Below are 18062 nucleotides of genomic sequence, written 5' to 3' on the forward strand. Positions count from 1 at the left end.
CCCATCAGATCATGCTTTGGTTATGTCTCCTTGTTCCTGAACTTTGCAGTCCCTGCCCACCCACACATCAGCACTTGCTTACAAAACCCTTGTCTGTATTTGACTAGGCAATGACCTTGAGACTGTTCAGTCTGAGGCCAGGCAACTCTTTTGAAACATCCTTTGGGAATCATTCAAATCATTCATTTAGAAGATCGCATTGACTTAAAGTGGGTTATTGACTCTGCAGATTCTTCTCAGCTAGTTGTAGCGAAGCAATGTTTATGGCAATCTCTGTGGCATCCACCAGAAGCTGTCTCCCTGAGCAGGGAGGATATTATGATTAAAAATGAAAATCTAGGTGTTGGCCAAGTGTTTAGCAGAAGGATTTTAAAAATTACTGAACCTATAACTTTTGCAATTATTTTTAAGACAATAATGTAACTGAGCTACAATATTACCAAGTCTCCATTACTCATTCAACTTCTACCCCTTCAAATCCTGCTGCATTGTTTTGTAATGACAAGATGGCCTGCTTGGCCACTGGAGGAGATTGGAATGATGGTAGCAGGTCTCGAAATTTAGAAGCTATCAGAATTATCAGGAAGGCTTGTTAAAACAGATTGTTGGGCTCCAACGCCAGAGTTTCTGATTCAGTAGGTCTGAAAGGGGGAGGGGCGTTCAGAGAATCTGAATCTCTAACAGATTCCCAGGGCCTGTTGTCGCTGGGGCCCAAGGACTCCTCTTTGAGAAGCATTGTACTAGCATGATATGTATAAATACAGATACCTTGCTAAACAGCAAGCTTTACCTAAGAAGTAATAAGTATGTGTGTTCTGTATCACAACTAAGTGGACACTTGTAATGAAATAAACCAAAAACACACACAGAGACCACATACTACTCGGGGTGTTTGGAATAGCATTTCTCAGTCCTTCATGTGCACTCAAATCACCTAAGGATCTCGTTAAAACACAGATTCTGATCTAGTGCATGTGAGGGAAGGCCCTGATTTTTCATTTTTCACCCATGACGCTGCCATTCCACAAACCACACTTTAAGTAGGAAGAGGCTAAAATAAACCCTATTTGATCCAGCCTTCATTTCATTCCTTACAACGAATTCAAAACAGAAGGTTTCTACTCCTGTGAACAACTTGTGAAAAATACTTTAAATTCAGAAACAGGGTTTGTCACTAATGTTGTGTTTATTAAAAAATAAAGTTTTATTTTATGGCTTCTGTCTTAAGCCACTTCCTTAGAATGGTGGAGGAGGAAAGTGCATGTTCCCTTCAATGGGAAAAATGCAGAGGAATATATAGGACATGGGATAGTACACAATGTGGTCTCCTTTCCAACACTTCGGCCTCAATGTCTCCTGTGTCTTTATTTTTATCCTGTTCTCACACCAGCAGCTGTCTCGAGCTTCATCTAGCTTATATACTTCCAAGAAGATGGCTTTGATAGGGCAAGGTTGCCACGATGTAGCACAAGGCAACTTTATTGTAAAGAATTTATTCCAAGTCACAGAAGAGGTGCCCTTGCCTTTGGGTGGTACCCCACCTGTAGTCAATGAAAAGTAATCAGGTTCAGCGGCAAAGGCAATGTCAATGCAGCATCACCAGCACTTTGACAACTTCCTCGGTCTAGCACAGCCCCAACTATACACATACTAGAGGTAGGGTGACTAGCACTTCTGGTGTCCTGGGGGTTGTCTGGATTCTGGTGCTGAAAGTTTTGCATCCTAGGAAACCTCTGAGTCCCAAGCAAACAGGGACAGTTGGCATCTTGTAGGGAGCAGGGCAGCATTCTTTGCTCTACCGAATTGTGTGTGTGGCACAAGTTTACACACAGGACGTGCAAACACCTGCCGGCTCCACGACTTCTCACAAAACATATGTCATTATGTAACCAGCATTTTGAGTAAGAAACAGAATGTTACCAACACCCCCAGAAGTCTCCCATGTTCCCTTCCAACCACTATTCTCTCCCAAAGATAACAAGTATGTATTTTTTTAAAGCTTAATGAATTATTACAAGGCAAACACCCTTCTCACAACAATCCAGGTCAATAAGTAGAGCTTTTCTACTCACCCCGAAAGCCCTTTACCCTCTAAGTCTCTATAACAAGCCCCTCCTCTCTTCCAAAATTAACCACCATCCTGATCTCACAGTATCTAGTTTCATTTTTTTCTTAATCTCACAGAAGTTCTCTTGAAATATAATTTTTTTTAAAGATTTTATTTATTGATTTGAGAGAGAGACAGTGAGAGAGAGCATGAGCAAGGAGAAGGTCAGAGAGAGAAGCAGACTCCCTGCGGAGCCGGGAGCCCAATGCGGGACTCGATCCCGGGACTCCAGGATCATGACCTGAGCCGAAGGCAGTCGTCCAACCAACTGAGCCACCGAGGCATCCTGAAATATAATTTTTAGTATTTGTTCTGTTACCTTGTTTTGTTTCTCCCCCTTTGAGAATTTCTATTAACCGCAAGTCAGAACTTTTTTGTCTGTCGTCTATATGTATAGCTTTCTCTCAAATTCTATCTCCTTCATCTCCCTTTTTTTCCCAAAATTTTCTTTCTTCTATTTTCTACTTCTTTTATGGCATCATTTGTTATGTTTCTTCATTCTTGTATATCTTCTAGCTTAGCCATTAGTTCCAAAATGACTTTTTCATTGATTTCCAATTCCTTCTGGAGCTCGTTCTCCTCATTTCCAAGGTTTTAAAAAAAAAAAAAAAAAAAAAAAACTATGACTGATGTTGTTTTATGTCTTGCACGATATTCTATTTCTTTTAACTTATTTTCAGTCATTAGAGTTTTGTCCCTTTTATGAGTATTACTTTCTAGTGCCCCATTGCCTGTAGGGAAATTTTTCTGCTCTTTGTTCTCTTTTTTTTCTTTATATGGGATTAGACCCTCACACTTCTCCACAGTTCACTTTTATATATTTAAATAAGTTTTTATTCTAAAATGAATTTAGAGTCACAGAAAAGTTGCAAAGATACTACAGAGGTTTCCTTTTTATCTTGTACCTAATTTCATCTATGGCTTAGCGTCTAACATTATTCTGATACATTGGTCACTTTCCAGTTTAAGATGTTCCCAATTTGCCTATTCTCATTCCAGAAAGCACCTGTTGCCTGTTTTTCAGTTCCACTAACTCAAATCCATTAGATAGCCTCTGTATCACTCTGCTCTGGCCCATACAGGCATGTGGCTCTGGTGGTCGTTGGTGGTTTGTTCCCAGTCTTCATTTTGGAGATTGTTGGGACACTCATCTCTGCATTTGTCTTTAGGGTTGTCCATGAGATTTCCATATTGCTATCAAGTTGTCCTGTCTGTTTTCATGTAGGGAAGTGGAAGACCTCACAACTACATTGCTATTAGAGTCTTTCCAAAATCCCTGGAGGTTTCATTAAGCATTATAACTCGTCAAAATTTTGTTTTGAGAAAATTATATCACCAAGAGAGAACTTCGTTTATTTTATGAGGTATTGACTTTCAGGAATGTAATGGAGAATGAGAAGGAAGGAGAACTTCCAGGACTCCCACATAAGATGGTTTTGTCACAGAGAAGAGGACAAGGGGACACCCAAAGAGACTAACAAAGAAACATACCCACCACTTGAACTAAGTGATCAAAATTAGCTTCACTAGTGGTGGGACAAACTAACATTATGTGCCCCATGATGTGAAGCATGCACCACTTTTGCGGAGTTCTGCCAAAACCTGTTAATCTAATCTCAATCTAATCTTGAGAAAATACAAAACAAACCCAAATAGAGGGATATTATATAGAATAACTGTTCTGTATTCTTCAAAAATTCAAATTATGGAATATAAAGACAGCCTCAGGAACCACTCTAGATTAAAGGGGACTCATAAAAAAAGCATGACAACCAAACACAATGTCTGATCCTAGATGCGTCCTGAACCAAAAACTTTCTTCTCTCTCTCATTCTCTCTATCTCCCTCCTCCTTTACCTCTGCTTCTACATCTTCCCTTCTTTTGTTTTGCTCAAAAGGTTATTACTAAAGATATTGAAAATGAATATGGTTTATATAGTTATATAATAGCATCAATATTAACTTCTTGATTTTGACCATTGTACTGTTGTCCTAGAGGATAATGTTCTCAATCATAGGACATACATGGGGAAGTATTTAAGAGAAAAAAGAGCATAGTATTTGCGACTTACTCTCAAATGGTTCGTAAAACAAGTAATACGTATATCACAGAACTATAAAAGTCCTAGAAGATAAAATTTTTAAAAAAAGCCTGGATGACCTTCAATATGGTCATGCCTCCTTAGGTGCAATGCCAAAAACAAGATCAACAAAAGAAATAATTGATAAGCTGGACTTCATTAAATTAAAAACTTCCACTCTGTGAATGGTAATGTCTAGAGAATGAGAAGATAAGCCACACACTGGGAGAAAATCTTTACAAAAGATACATTGATAGAAGACTAGTATCCAAAATATATAAAGAACACTTAAAGCTCATCAGTAAGAAAATAAACAACCTGATTAAAATACAGACCAAAGATCTTAACAAATACCTCACCAAAGAAGATGCAGAGGACAAATAAGCATCTGAAAAGATGCTTAAGGTCATATCTCATCAGGGAAAAGCAAACAAAAACAAAATGAGATATCACTATAATGGCCAAAATCTGGCACACTGACAATACCAAACACTGCTGAGGTTGTAAAACAGCAAGAACTCTCATTCATTGCTAGTGGGAATGTAAAATGGAAGAGCTGCTTTGGAAGACATTTTGGTGGTTTCTCACAAAATTAAACATATTCTTATCATACTATCCAGGAATCTCACTCTGGTATTTACCCAAAGGAGCTGAAAACTTACGTCCATGCAAAAACTTGCACAGAGATGTTTATAGCAGCATTATCATAATTTCCAAAACTTGGAAGCAACCAAGATCTTCTTCTGCAGAAAAGTGGATGAACTGTGGTACATCCAGACAATGGAGTATTATTCGGTGCTAAAAAGAAATGAGCCATCAAGTCATAAAAAGATATGGAGGGATCTTAACTGCACTATTAAAAAGAAAGAAGTCAATCTGATAAGTCTATATATTGTATAATACCAACTACACGACATTCTGGAAAAAGTTAACTATGGAAACTATGAAAAGATCAGTGATTGCCAAGGGCTGAAGTTTGGGAGTGATGAGTAGGCAGAGCACAGAGGATTTTTAGAGCAATCGAAGGGCACCGTTTGATACCACAATAATGAGCACATGCATTTATCCAAACCCATAGAATGTCCAACACCAAGAGTGAGCCATAATGTAAACTATGGACTTTGGGGACTTATGATGGGTCATGTAGGCTCACCAGTTGAAATAAATGTACCACTCTCATGAGAAATGATAGTGGGGAAGACTATGTATGTGTTGGGGACAAAAGTTAAGTGGAAATTTCTGTACCTTTCCCTCAAATTTGCTGTGAACATAAAAATGTTCTGAAAAAATTAAGTCTTCACAAAATAAAAAGAAGGAGGAGGAGGAGGAGGGTGAAGGAGGAGGAGAAATAAAGGAAGGTAGGAGGGAAGGAAGGAAGAGAAGAAAGGGAGATGAGGGGAGGGAATGGAAGGGGAGGGAGTAGAGGGGAGGAAGGAAACACAAATACATATGTAACAAAAAAATGAAAAGGCAAATATGTTTTAATTTTACCAACTGAGGAATGTAAAGGTTAATCATAAGTTCATAGTACTATTCTTGTAATTTTTCTGTAAGTCTGAAATTATTTAACAGTACAAAGTAAGTATTTTTAACTATATACCCTTTTGCCTCTAGGACTTCTCATTTCATCTTCACTCCCCTGTTCTGCTACCTCACATTGAGTAAGAGTCTTCACTTTTGATCCTCATTAATCTGTCTCAAACACCACTGATTCCATGCTCGGAAGCTGGGGATAAGAGGACCTCTACTATGTACCAAGAAATTGGAGAGCAGTTTTCAATTGTGGAGTAAAGTTCATAGTAAGACAAAGGAACATGAGTTTTAATTCATGACCATATTTAGAAACTTCTTAGCTTCCTGAAAACTGATTCTTCATGATAAATCTACAAGTGAACTGCTTCAGTCATTTGTCAACATTGGTTTTTGATGGATAGCTAGAAGATCTACTCTCAGCAAAAAGGGTGGATGGGCCCATCTTGGACTTTCATTACAGAAGACAAGAAAAGCACATATTAACCTGGGTTTTCTAGCTACATTGAAGTCACAATATCCGATCTTTGTGAAATGAGAACATCCTGGCAAATTTAATGAATGTAGATGGTTCACCCAGAGTCTGAAATGGCAAAAAGCAATAGCCCCCGACAGGATTTATGGACAGCACTGCAGAGCTAGACTACTTCATTTGTCAAAAAGAGGCAATCAGCATTCACTGAAGATATCCAGAGGTTTCATCACCTCCCCATTTTTTTCTAAGATGAAGCCAACTCTTCAATGTGCTCAGTCCTTACCATTCAAGAATTCTCTAGCACTTTCTCTGGTTTCAGTCTTATGACTTTGATTCCTTGGAAACCGGTGGGAGTTTGAGGAGGAAAGAACTATGCCATGATGCTATTTGACAGAGGACCTAGCTTTGAGCTATCTGCTGCCCACCTCAGATCAAAAACCTTGCCAATATAACTGATACTTATACTGGATGGCTTGAAAATCAGAGTATCCATTCCTCAGTATAGCTTATGCTTCATCTGTAGCTTAAGTAAGAGAGAGAATCAGAAATCTACGTTAGTTTGTAGAAAACTGCCCAGGCTCTCAGGACCCCTTTTACTAAATCACACACTTGTATCATGCTTCAGTGTTCCCTGAGAATGCCAAAGAATTGGGGTTATTAAAGCCAGTATCAACTTTATTATAAAGCCATTGCTTCACACACTTCATGTTGCTTGGCTCCTATACCATGTAGAGCAACAGATGGTAGCTTTCAGAACAAATGCCAGGAATATTTTATTTTTCTATGAAACTAGTACGTGTTCTCTGTGTGGTCAAAGGGACCCATACAACTGAAGTTTTTTGTTTTGTTGTTTTGTTTTGTTTTGTTTGTTTTTTGCTTTGACCACTGGGAAGCTCAAAGCCAAATTTTCAGTTCAACTTTAACAATATAAGCATCAGTGAGGTTTCCTCTTTTGGGATCTTATATATTGCTCTTGTAATTCGTCTTTTCATTGGTTGTGATTTTTTTTTTTTTTATCCCTTATGTTTGTCTAAGGAAGGAAAGAAGATAAGAGGCAGGGAAGAGAGGGAGGCAATCCATTTGTTGAAATGGGATTAGACTGCTTAAGGAAACAAGAATGATCAGTGTGTCTTATTCCCCCACTTGACAAAACTGGTAAACAAAGAGATTTGGTAATTCTTAATAGGATCAAATGCTTCTTAAGAAAATAGGAAGGATTCCTGGGGTACCTGGGTCGGGTCATGATTCCAGGGTCCGGGATCAAGCCCCACATGGGGCTCCTTTCTCAGTGAGGACACTGTTTCCACCTCTCCCTCTGCCTGCCACTACCCCTTCCTTGTGCTATCTGTCAAGTAGATAAACAAAATCTTTTTTAAAAACAGGAAGAAGTCCTCAGCACAAGCTCCATGGCTTGTTTTCACCAAATGGCAACAGAGGGCTTCACCCACACCAAAGAGGAAATTTTAAATTAGATGACCAGGACAGGGGACCATGGCCAAAGAGACAGATGAGTTGTTCAGTTCTAAGTAGAAGTAACTATGAAGCTCTTCATTTGGCATGCTTGAGAGACAAGTCATGGAAACAAACAAACAAAAAAAAAACACTTTCACTCCTTAATTCTCAAGCTACCAGCTCACACGCAAGCCATGGAGAGTGAGACAGCAACAGATCAGGCTACCACGTAGGGGACATCTTGAAGCTGCCTGCACCCCCCACAGAGGGGGATATCCTGGGTGCCTCGCTCCCACCCTGCCAAGAGCTTGTCCTTCTGGGTCAATCTTCCACAATGTCCTCACAAGTTTAAATAAAGCAACCAAACCAGAGTAGAGCATACTAAAACATAGATTTAGAAACATATTAGGGTAAATGAGACATTAGTAGGCTCCTGAGGGACATAAACAGAATAAATAGCATGCTTTTCTTTTTCTCCTACTTTTTTTTTTTCTTTCCCACAGAGCCGGGGTTGAGATGGGCATGAAAATCCCCACGGAATTCGAATAATATCCCTTTGCATGTAGGATTTCACGGGAACATTCCCACAGTTGTTAGGGTTCTAGCCAGATTATGAACGAGCTAATAAATTATATTTTAAAAAAGAAAGAAAAAAGCACCCCAGTCCCCGGGTCCAGTTGATGGCTACCATTTTGCAAAGGCAGCCCCAGCTGCAGGATGCAAACGCCAGGAGGAGAGTTCGACCCACAACAATGCTATTCCCCAGGGTCCGTGCTTGCTTGTTCCTTCAGCTGGTGTGTTATCATCCTCAGACAGGAACATAAATAAATGTTGCCTCAGACAGGAACTGCAGCAGCAAATATAAAAGCTGCGTATTTGAAATTAATTGTTTTCTGGCACAATTCCGTTAAAAAAAAAAAAATGACTTGCTTTCAGCTGAAGCACTTCCATGTAAAGCCAATTAAGCAAGAGAAGCAACAACTGGGCCGAGGTCAATAAAGGATGTTGGCTATTGTTCAGCAATGAGGCGGGCCATGCTGGTCACCATCTGTGGAAGCAAGTTAGGACACCGTTTTCAATAAAGGTTGTCGGAACCTGCTGGAAGCAAGATAACAGATGGAAAGAAATTACACCTTCAGAAGAAAACCTTCCCTTTCTCGTAGTTCTGTCCCCTTTATTCATCAGCATCACCTCCATTCTTACCTAATCCTATTCTTGGGGGAAGAATTGACGTTTTGACAGATGGACTTTATTCTGCCCAGGGATGGAGATCACTAAGCCAGATCATAAGGGCTTCATTGAAGTATAATTTGCATAATTGTAGCATTCATTCACTTTAAATTGTACATTCCATCATGGTAACATCACCACCACAGAGTTGAGGACATTTCCATTGGCCCCCAACAGTCCCCTATGTCCATTTGAGGTAGTTGATCCCCATTCCCCACCCCACCTCCTCGCACCAGGCAACAATTCATATGTCTACGTATTTATGTGACATTTTATACAAACAGAATCATGCCAGGAAGGGAAGCAGAAGACAAATATTCAGCGTGCCAGGTACAGAAAAATCAAACTTATAAAAGATTTCTCCTTTCTTTTCTCCTCGAATTGTTATGGGTTTCATTTTTCACACTTAATCTTGGATCCATTTTAAAATTTATCCAGAGTAAAGATTCATTTTTTTCTTTTTTCCAGATGGTGACTGCATTGTTTCGATCCCAGTCTGTAAAGAGCCCACACTTTGCCCACTCTTTTGAGATGCTACCTGTATTAAATAGTAAATTCTTATGAAGTCTTGCTTTTAGTTTCCTAGCTTTTCCCATTCCACCTATGACTTCCTATGCCATGAACACACATTTAAAATTACTTTCCTCTCTGATAGGAGATGGTCTCTACAGTTTACTCTTCTTTTTTCAAAAAAATTCCTTGCCATTTTTGATTGCCTGTTCTTTCCCAACAAACTTTATCTTTGGTAGGAAAGACCTTTATAAATCCAACTCAAAATACAGAAACGATTAAGAGATTGGTGCATTTGTCGACATGATAGCAAGTTCTTCTGAATGACAAACTAAAAGAAACAAAAATCTGTAAGGGGACACAAAAGACAAATGACCCATGGGGAACACATATTTGCAACTCATATCATAGATAATGGGTTAATCTCCCTAATATACAAGAAGTTCCTAGAAATATAAAGACCAACGGCTCAAGAGACATAGGCAAAATATATCAATAATTCATGAAAAAGGGCTGTTGACAAGCCACTCAGTCCTACTCTCTCTTTCTTACCTGGACATGGCCCTGTAAGTGAGCAGAGTAAACAAATTCAACACCCTTTGGAGGAGCACTTGTCCCCAAATTAAAATTGAGCTCTGGGGTCTCCTGGGTGGCTCAGCCAGTTAAGTGTGTGCCTTCTGCTCAGGTCATGATCCCAGGATTTTAGGATCAAGCCCTGCATCAGGCTCCCTGCTCAGTGGAGAGCCTGCTTCTCCCTCCTCCTCTGCCATCCCCCCTGCTTGTGCTCTCTTGTTCTCTGTCAAATAAATAAATAAAATCTTTTAAAAAAATACTCTATGTTGGCTAATTGAATTTCATTTAAAAATTAAATAAATAAAGAAATAAATAATAAAACTGAGCTTTGGAAGAAAAATGCTTCAAAAGGGAAGTAGAAAAGACAATATTGGTATTCTGGGGGTCCTTCAGAGTTATCGAAGCAAACACATAAAGACTACTAGGAAAATCCATGAATCACAAAAAGTATCAATAGTGTCTTAAAATGCAAAATTAGGAAGAGAAAGTTATAGACGGGCTTTAGGACAGTTATTAAAGAAACCTGGGCAGGGACTGATCAGAACCTGTAAATTAAACCAATTTCTGGCACAGTCGGTGGTCTTATCTTTGGAACACATGGGTCCGTACTGAGTCCTAGGAAAGTATTTTCTTACGGTCTAATCTCAGAACACACTGCTCCAAAGGAGCTGGTATTTGAATGACTTAAATTTTAATAGTTTTGTTGCACATCACCGTTTGAGATATTTTATCTGTTTGTGAGTTATAGAACAAGATTAGGAGTTGTGATTTTTCTATTTTCATTTCTCACGGTTTATATAGCATTTTGATATCCTCCATAACTAATCCATTAGGTATGTGCTATAATATTCATTTTATCAATGAGAAACGTGATGTGCTATGATTTTAAGTATTTTGTCTAAATTCCCACAGTTATTAAGTGGCAAAACTGAGTTTCAGAGTCAAGTTGTCTAACTGCAAAGCCTGGGCTTTGAACTTCTACTTCAAATGCCTCTGAAGCAGGGATTCTACACTTGGTGTGCATCAAATAACTTCAAGAAGATTTTTAACCCCTGCAAACTGTATGCTAAATTTTGGATATATGTGTATCTGTGGGGAGAGAGAAGAAAATGCATCTGATCCTCCACGGGTAGGTAGGTGAACCAGCAAGGTAAGTTAAAAATCTTAGCCCTAAAGGAATTGTCTCCTTAAACCAGGGATGTGTCAGTCCCACATTAAGGTGGAGAGAGGACATCTATTTATTTTAAAAACAAAATGGGCAGGGTGACCTCTTTTGGAGCCATTACATGGATTGAGTTTCTCATCTGTAGCTTCTCTGGAATTTAAATAAAGAGCTGAAAGGAAGCAGACAATTACCTTGGATTGAGAACCCATGGAAAAGAGAATCCATGAGTTCTCTTTAGCCAGTGCAATTGCCTTGGAAAGTCAAGCAGGGCATCTGAAAGTCATCAAGTGCCTTGGACTCTCTAAATCATGTCCATTTATTCCAGACAGTTCCAAGAGGAAAGTGATTTCAAAAGGATAACTCTATTCTCTACACAGTACATGCAAATTTGAAATAGAAATTAAGCTTTCAGTTTCTTCCCAATACAACCTCATTCCAGAAGGGTTTAAAATCAAAAACTGAAGTTTGATTCATAGCATAATAGGTAAGTTGTTTTTCCGAGAACAAGAAAATTTGCTCTAACTCGTTTGTTCACAAGACTAGTTTTTCAAATACAAATAGTGAAGGAGTTTGGAAACGAACAAAACATGATCATTCACTATAAAAACAAAAAACAAAAAAACAGATAACAGAACAAAACAAAACTCTGTGAGTTTCTCCCTTATGGCTTGTTGCAAACTATGCCCTCCAAAACAGATTGAATAAAATTTCTTTGAGAGTAAGATCATAAGCTAACAGCAAGAACAAAAATCCTTCTACAGATACAAGGATTTAGCATCATATTTTGAAAAGGCACAGAGACAAAACAAGCAAGCAGCTCACAAGACACAGCCAAAGTGAATTGTCTCTACTTTATGGAGCCTGACAATTTCATCTTTTTTGAACACTTCACATTAGGCACTTTTTTTTTTGGATGCTTATCTTTTTTTTTAGTATGCTTATTCTATTACAGGCAACCTGCAGCTGTTATGCACATTTCTGAATAAACGTTAATTTATAATAAGGTATTGTTTGTCACAGAAGACAAGGGGGAAATTGAACTCTTTCTGTCCATCTGGAGATGGTGAGCAGCTGGTTGAAATCAGGGATCTGATGTATTTCATTTTCTAAGTATCTCACCACCTTAACATACTAGCCCAGCCATAGCTGTTCCCTGGAATACATGTTGGTCTCTATCATCTAAACTTCCCCATTATTCTGTGGCCATCTGGCTGGGGGTTTGTTCTAACCCTTGGAAGTTTTGCCTTCTGTGAAACAAGTGTCTGAGAATTCATGAGAAGAGACTCTGTGCCACACTGGGGCAGAGGTTTCTCAACAGTCAGAGTCTGAAATTAACCATAACCAGACTGCATGCATGCCTGAAGTCAAATTATTCATATTATAGGGGAAACACAACAGCAATTTTGTGGCTGAAAAAGATTGTCTCAATCACGCCTGTGGCAAAACCATTAAAATGCACAAGAGACAAACAAACAGAAAAGGCAAACACAAATGTGCTTTATATCCCTCTGAGTGTTCAGCTGGTGGAAGGTCACATCCAGATTATATGCCACGGAGAAACTCTGAAGTGGATCTTCACCAAAAGCTCTCTGTGAGGGCCAAGAAGTGAACCACTAACTTTAGAAATGTGCAAATATGTGTCAAGTGAAAGCATTCTAAATCTTGCCAGAGGAAAACCATTAAACTGGACATCTATCTTCTCTCAAAGCTTTTTAAGGGGTGCCTGGGTGGTTCAGTGGGTTAAGCCTCTGCCTTTGGCTCAGGTCATGATCTCGATCCTGGGATGGAGCCCCGCATCGGGCTCTCTGCTTAGCAGGGAACCTGCTTCCCCCCCTCCACCTCTGCCTGCCTCTCTGCCTACTTGTGATCTCTGTCTGTCAAATAAACAAATAAAATCTTTTTTTAAAAAAAAAAGCTTTTCGATACATAGTTAGTTCATTTATTTTAAATTACTGTTATAATAATATATGTAATTTACATTTTCCCTAGACCCACTAGCCAAAGCGACATAAAATTAGTGAATCTGGACATAAGGAGTAGTCACCGGGTTGTTTCCTCAACATCAAAATTATTACATTGTTAGTCCATAAATTCCAAGTATTCGGAGTTTAAAGTCATTTCTTCATGGTCGTTATGGGTTTCCTGATTGTTTTTTCTTTTCATATTAGGTTTATGGTCCATGAAGTTATGAGATGCTATAAAATGACTAAGAATCTTAGCCTCAGAGACCACAATCATACAAATATGACCAGACTTTGTAATTCTGGGGAGAATTACTAGACTATCATTCCAAGACTAGCTTACCAACTTCTGGCAAGTCTTAGAGTGAAAATAAAATCTCAGGGCATCACCCAGAATTAAGGTCAAACTAAAAATGGACTAGGCCTAGATCATAATAGACCATAATTGGATCATGATAATTGTCCAATGTCCTAACTGCCCAACAGAAAGCTTAAATTCTGTAGGAAGTTTATATCATCCAAGGCCTATAAAATAGTTCATAAGCAATTCCTAGCATTAAATCAAAAATTACTAAGCATGACAGGAACAACTGACCAAAACAGACAATAAAAACAGACTTACAAATGATAGGGTGATTATACTCATCAGACAAGGTGATTTAAAAAAAGAAGAAGAAAAAAAAAAAAGAAAAAAGAAACTATAATGAATATTTTAAGAAAATGAAGAAACAGATGCAGAATTTTTATCAGGCAACGAAATCTATTAAAAAGAATCCAAAAGAAATTTCAGAACTGAGAAAATGATTTCTTGAAATTAAGAGCTCAGAAGGTGAGTTTAACAGCAGAACAGAAAACTAGTGAATTGGAAAACTAATCAGTAGATAAATTAGATTGGAGCACAGAGGAAGTGAAAGTGGGATATTTAAAAAATAGTATTAAAAAATGTATGGGACATAGTAAAAAATTCTAATGTACATGTAATTAGAGAAGCCAAGAAAATGGAGGATAATGAGGTAGGATTTAAATAGATAACAGCTAAGAAAATTCTAAAATAGATGTAAGACATCAAGTCATAGATTCAAGAAACTTCATAAAACAAAGGGGGATGAATTCAAAGACAACCAAACCTAGGAACTTGGTTGTAAAAGCTCTCAAACCAAAGACAAAGAGAAAATCTCAAAAGCAGCCTGATTACATGTTTCTATCAAAAACAAAAACATAAAACAAAACTACAGATATCATCAGACAGCAGGATCAGACTTCAGAATTTTCTTTAATAACATGAAAAACAAAATTAGACAACCCCATGTTTTCAGGTGTTTGATAATTCCAAATTATTTCTTTAGGCCTATTATGGTTTTTGAGGTTGTATTTGTGTGTGTCTGTGTGCTCATGTTTTCACATTTGGGATATGGTCCAAGAAGAAGTTAGAATATCTAAAAGTCTCACCTCAGAATCCATAATGAATACAAACACAAACAGATATTGTTACCAGCCATAAAAGTACAATAAGATAAAGAAATAAATTTGAAAAATTTGAAATTTGAAGAATTTGAAAAATTTGAAAAAAATTGAAAGATTGAGATTTACTCTCCTTATTTAGAGGTTCTTGATTATATATATATATATAATCTTATATATATATCATTTTGATTATATGTATATCTTTTATATAAAAATCTCTTATGTGTATAAATCTTATATTTGGAAAATCATGTATATATAAATAATTAATATTATATATAAATTTAATAGCAAATTATTAGACAATCTACTGGCAAAATATTAGAACAATTATAGTGGGTAAGATCAGTATACAATTGATATAGAATATACAAACTGATATTTAAACTGATCAAATAACAGAATTTTTGTGAGGCTTGACAAACTGATACTTAAATTGATATGAAAAAACAAAGGCCAAATATCACTAATATAATTTTACAGAAGAAATACAATGTGTAGGAATCCAATAGCCCAATCTTAATTCACACTACAAAGTATGATGATTAAAGTATGTGCCATCAATGAACTAAATATGGAAAAAATAGGCAGTATTAAAACAAATCCATACACACATTAAAATTTGATATATGATTGAAATTAAAGTAAGAAGGCAGGATGATAGCCTCCAGTTTCTAGAAAAAACCACTGTGAGAGGATCAGTCAGCAGGAGATGGACTCTTGATTTCAGCACAGGTCATGATATCAGGGTCTTGAGATGAAGCCCTGTGTTGGGTTCCTCACTCAGTGGGGCGTCTGTTTGAGAGTCACTCTCTCCTTCTCCCTCTAACACTCCCCCAATCTGTGCACCCTCTCTCTAAAATAAATAAATAAATCTTTGCATCAAAAATTTTTAAAAAATAAAAGTTTAAAAATTTTTACAAATGTGGTGGAAAAATAACCAAAAAATATGGAGACATACGTGTGTATACAACACAGACATGCACAAGCATATACTCATATTTAAACAAATCACTTTATTCACAAGAAGACAAACAAAACAAAACAAAATAAACAAGCAAACAACAACAACAACAAAACAATTCTTCAAAACCAAACATGTAGGAAAGGCAGAAATCCAAAGAGGCAAAAATCCAAAAAGGCAAATAACTTCTGAATTTAGTTCTTCTGATGCAAGTTTGATGAATCATAGTTGTCATCTCCACACTTATATGCAACATGGACAACAGGAGAATAAGCCCAGGTTTTCCCAAATATTGGCCGTCAATTACAAAATGTCTGCATAAATGTGGGATTCCTGAGACCTATCCCTTTAGTGTTTAGGTGAACAAGGGGAAAAAGTCATAAAGCAAAGAGGAGAGCAAGAAATGGGAGGAAAATAAAGCTTCTATAATTATTCTAAGTCTTTTTGGGAATATGCACGTTTTATTTCTCCTAGGTAAATTCCTAGTAGTGGAGGAGCACCTGGGTGGTTCAGTGGGTTAAAGCCTCTGCCTTCGGCTCGGGTCATGATCCCAGGCTCCTGGGATCGAGCCCTACATCAAGCTCTCTGCTCAGCAGGGAGCCTGCTTCCCCCTCTGTCTCTGCCTGCCTCTCTGCCCACTTGCGATCTCTGTCTATCAAATAAATACATAAAATTTAAAAAAAAAAATATCTAATAGTGGAGTTACTAGGTAAGGGCATGTTTAAGTTTGAACTACCAAAACTTTTTTTCCCCCTTCGTTTTTAGCTTTATTTTTTAATTAAAAAAATTTTTTTTATTGTGTTATGTTAATCACCATAGAGATATCGTTAGTTTTTGATGTAGTGTTCCATGATTCATTATTTGTGCATAATGCCCAGTGCTCCACGCAATCCATGCCCTCCTTAATATTCATCACTGGGCTCACCATTCCCCCATTGCTATCAAAACTTTTTAAAGTAGTAGTAATGTTTTCTATTCTCAACAGAACTTCATGAAAGTTACAGTTCTGTGAAATCTTATCAATAGTTTAAGACTTTCATCATTCCAGGGGTTGAATTAAGAGTATCTTGTGGTTAATTTGCATCTCCCTGATTCCTAAAGATATTACGCCCATTTTCACATGCCTTTCAGTCTTTGTCTTCTTCTCAAGCCTTTTGGCCATTTTTAATTGGGTTATTTGTCTTTATTATTGAGTTGTGAGTGTTATTTATCTATTCCAGATACAAATCCTTTGTCAAATGTGCAGTGAATAATTTCTCCTGGCCAATTCACGTTCTTAGTAATGCCTTTTGTTAAGGAAAATGTTCTAAGGTTGATAAAGTCCAATTTACCAATTAAAATAAATTATTGTGAGTGCCTTGGGTGTTTTAAGAAAATTTTGCTCATATTGAAGTGGTAAAGATATTGTCCTGTGTTTTCATCTAGAAACTTTGTTGTCCTAAGTTTTACCTTCCAGTGTCTGACCCATCCCAAATTAACATATACCAATGCTATAAGAAATTAGTTGAGGTTGATCTCTTTTTTATATAAATATCTAGTTGTCATAGCAACACATGTTCAGAGGTTTTACTTAGCTTATATTCACCAGCCACATTATCATTGTTGCCAAAAATATTTTGGTCCTATTAGTGTGGTTCTATTTCTGAACTGTGGAATCTGTTCCACTGATCTATTTGTCTCTCTTAATGCCAATACTAACCTGCTTCGATTAATAGAGTTTTAAGTAAGTCTTGAAAATCAGTATTGTAATCCAGAACATTCTTCTTTTGGGGGGTTATTTGGACTATTATTGTTTCTTTGTATATCAACATAATTTTTTTTTCATTTTTTAAAGGTTAATTTATTTAAGGGAGAGAGTGAGAGGGGGAGGGGGCAAAGGAAGAGGGAGAGAATCTGAAGTGGGGTCCCCACTGAGTGCAGAGCCCCACATGGGGCTAGATCTCATGACCCTAAGATCATGACCGGAACCAAAATCAAGAGTCAGACGCTTAGCCAACTGAGCCACCCAGACACTTCTCTATATAAATTTTTTAATCAGTTTGTCAATTTCTACAGAAAAGCTTGCTGAAATTTTGATTAGGAGCATATTGAATCTCTAGATCCATTATAGGGAAAAGATTGTTAAAATGGCCATTCAAAATTATGGATTTGTCTGTTCTTCCCTTCAGCTCTGTCATTTAATGTTCTTTGCATTTTGAATCTCTGAAACTGAATGTTTATGTACAATTCCATTTCACTTCTTCTACTGGTTTCTACCTATATCACTTTGGGTTTCCTTTTTTTTTTTTAATTTGTTTATTTGCGTCCTTGTTTTGCAGTTACTCAGGGGATTACAGTTGTATCATTAACTTATCTTGTTCCACACAGGATTAATGTTACATCCCTTCATATATAATACGAGACTCTCCTAACATACTTTCATTTACCACCTCCTGTCTTTTGTGCTATTTTTGTTCCATAATTTTTCTTCTACATAGGTTATAAACACCATAATACTCGATAATCATTTTCACTTGAAATAGCAAAATGCCTCTTAAATATATTAAGAAA

This window comes from Lontra canadensis, unplaced genomic scaffold (genome assembly GCF_010015895.1).
Source record: "Lontra canadensis isolate GAN:19392208 unplaced genomic scaffold, GSC_riverotter_1.0 scaffold128, whole genome shotgun sequence".
NCBI lineage: Eukaryota > Metazoa > Chordata > Mammalia > Carnivora > Mustelidae > Lontra > Lontra canadensis.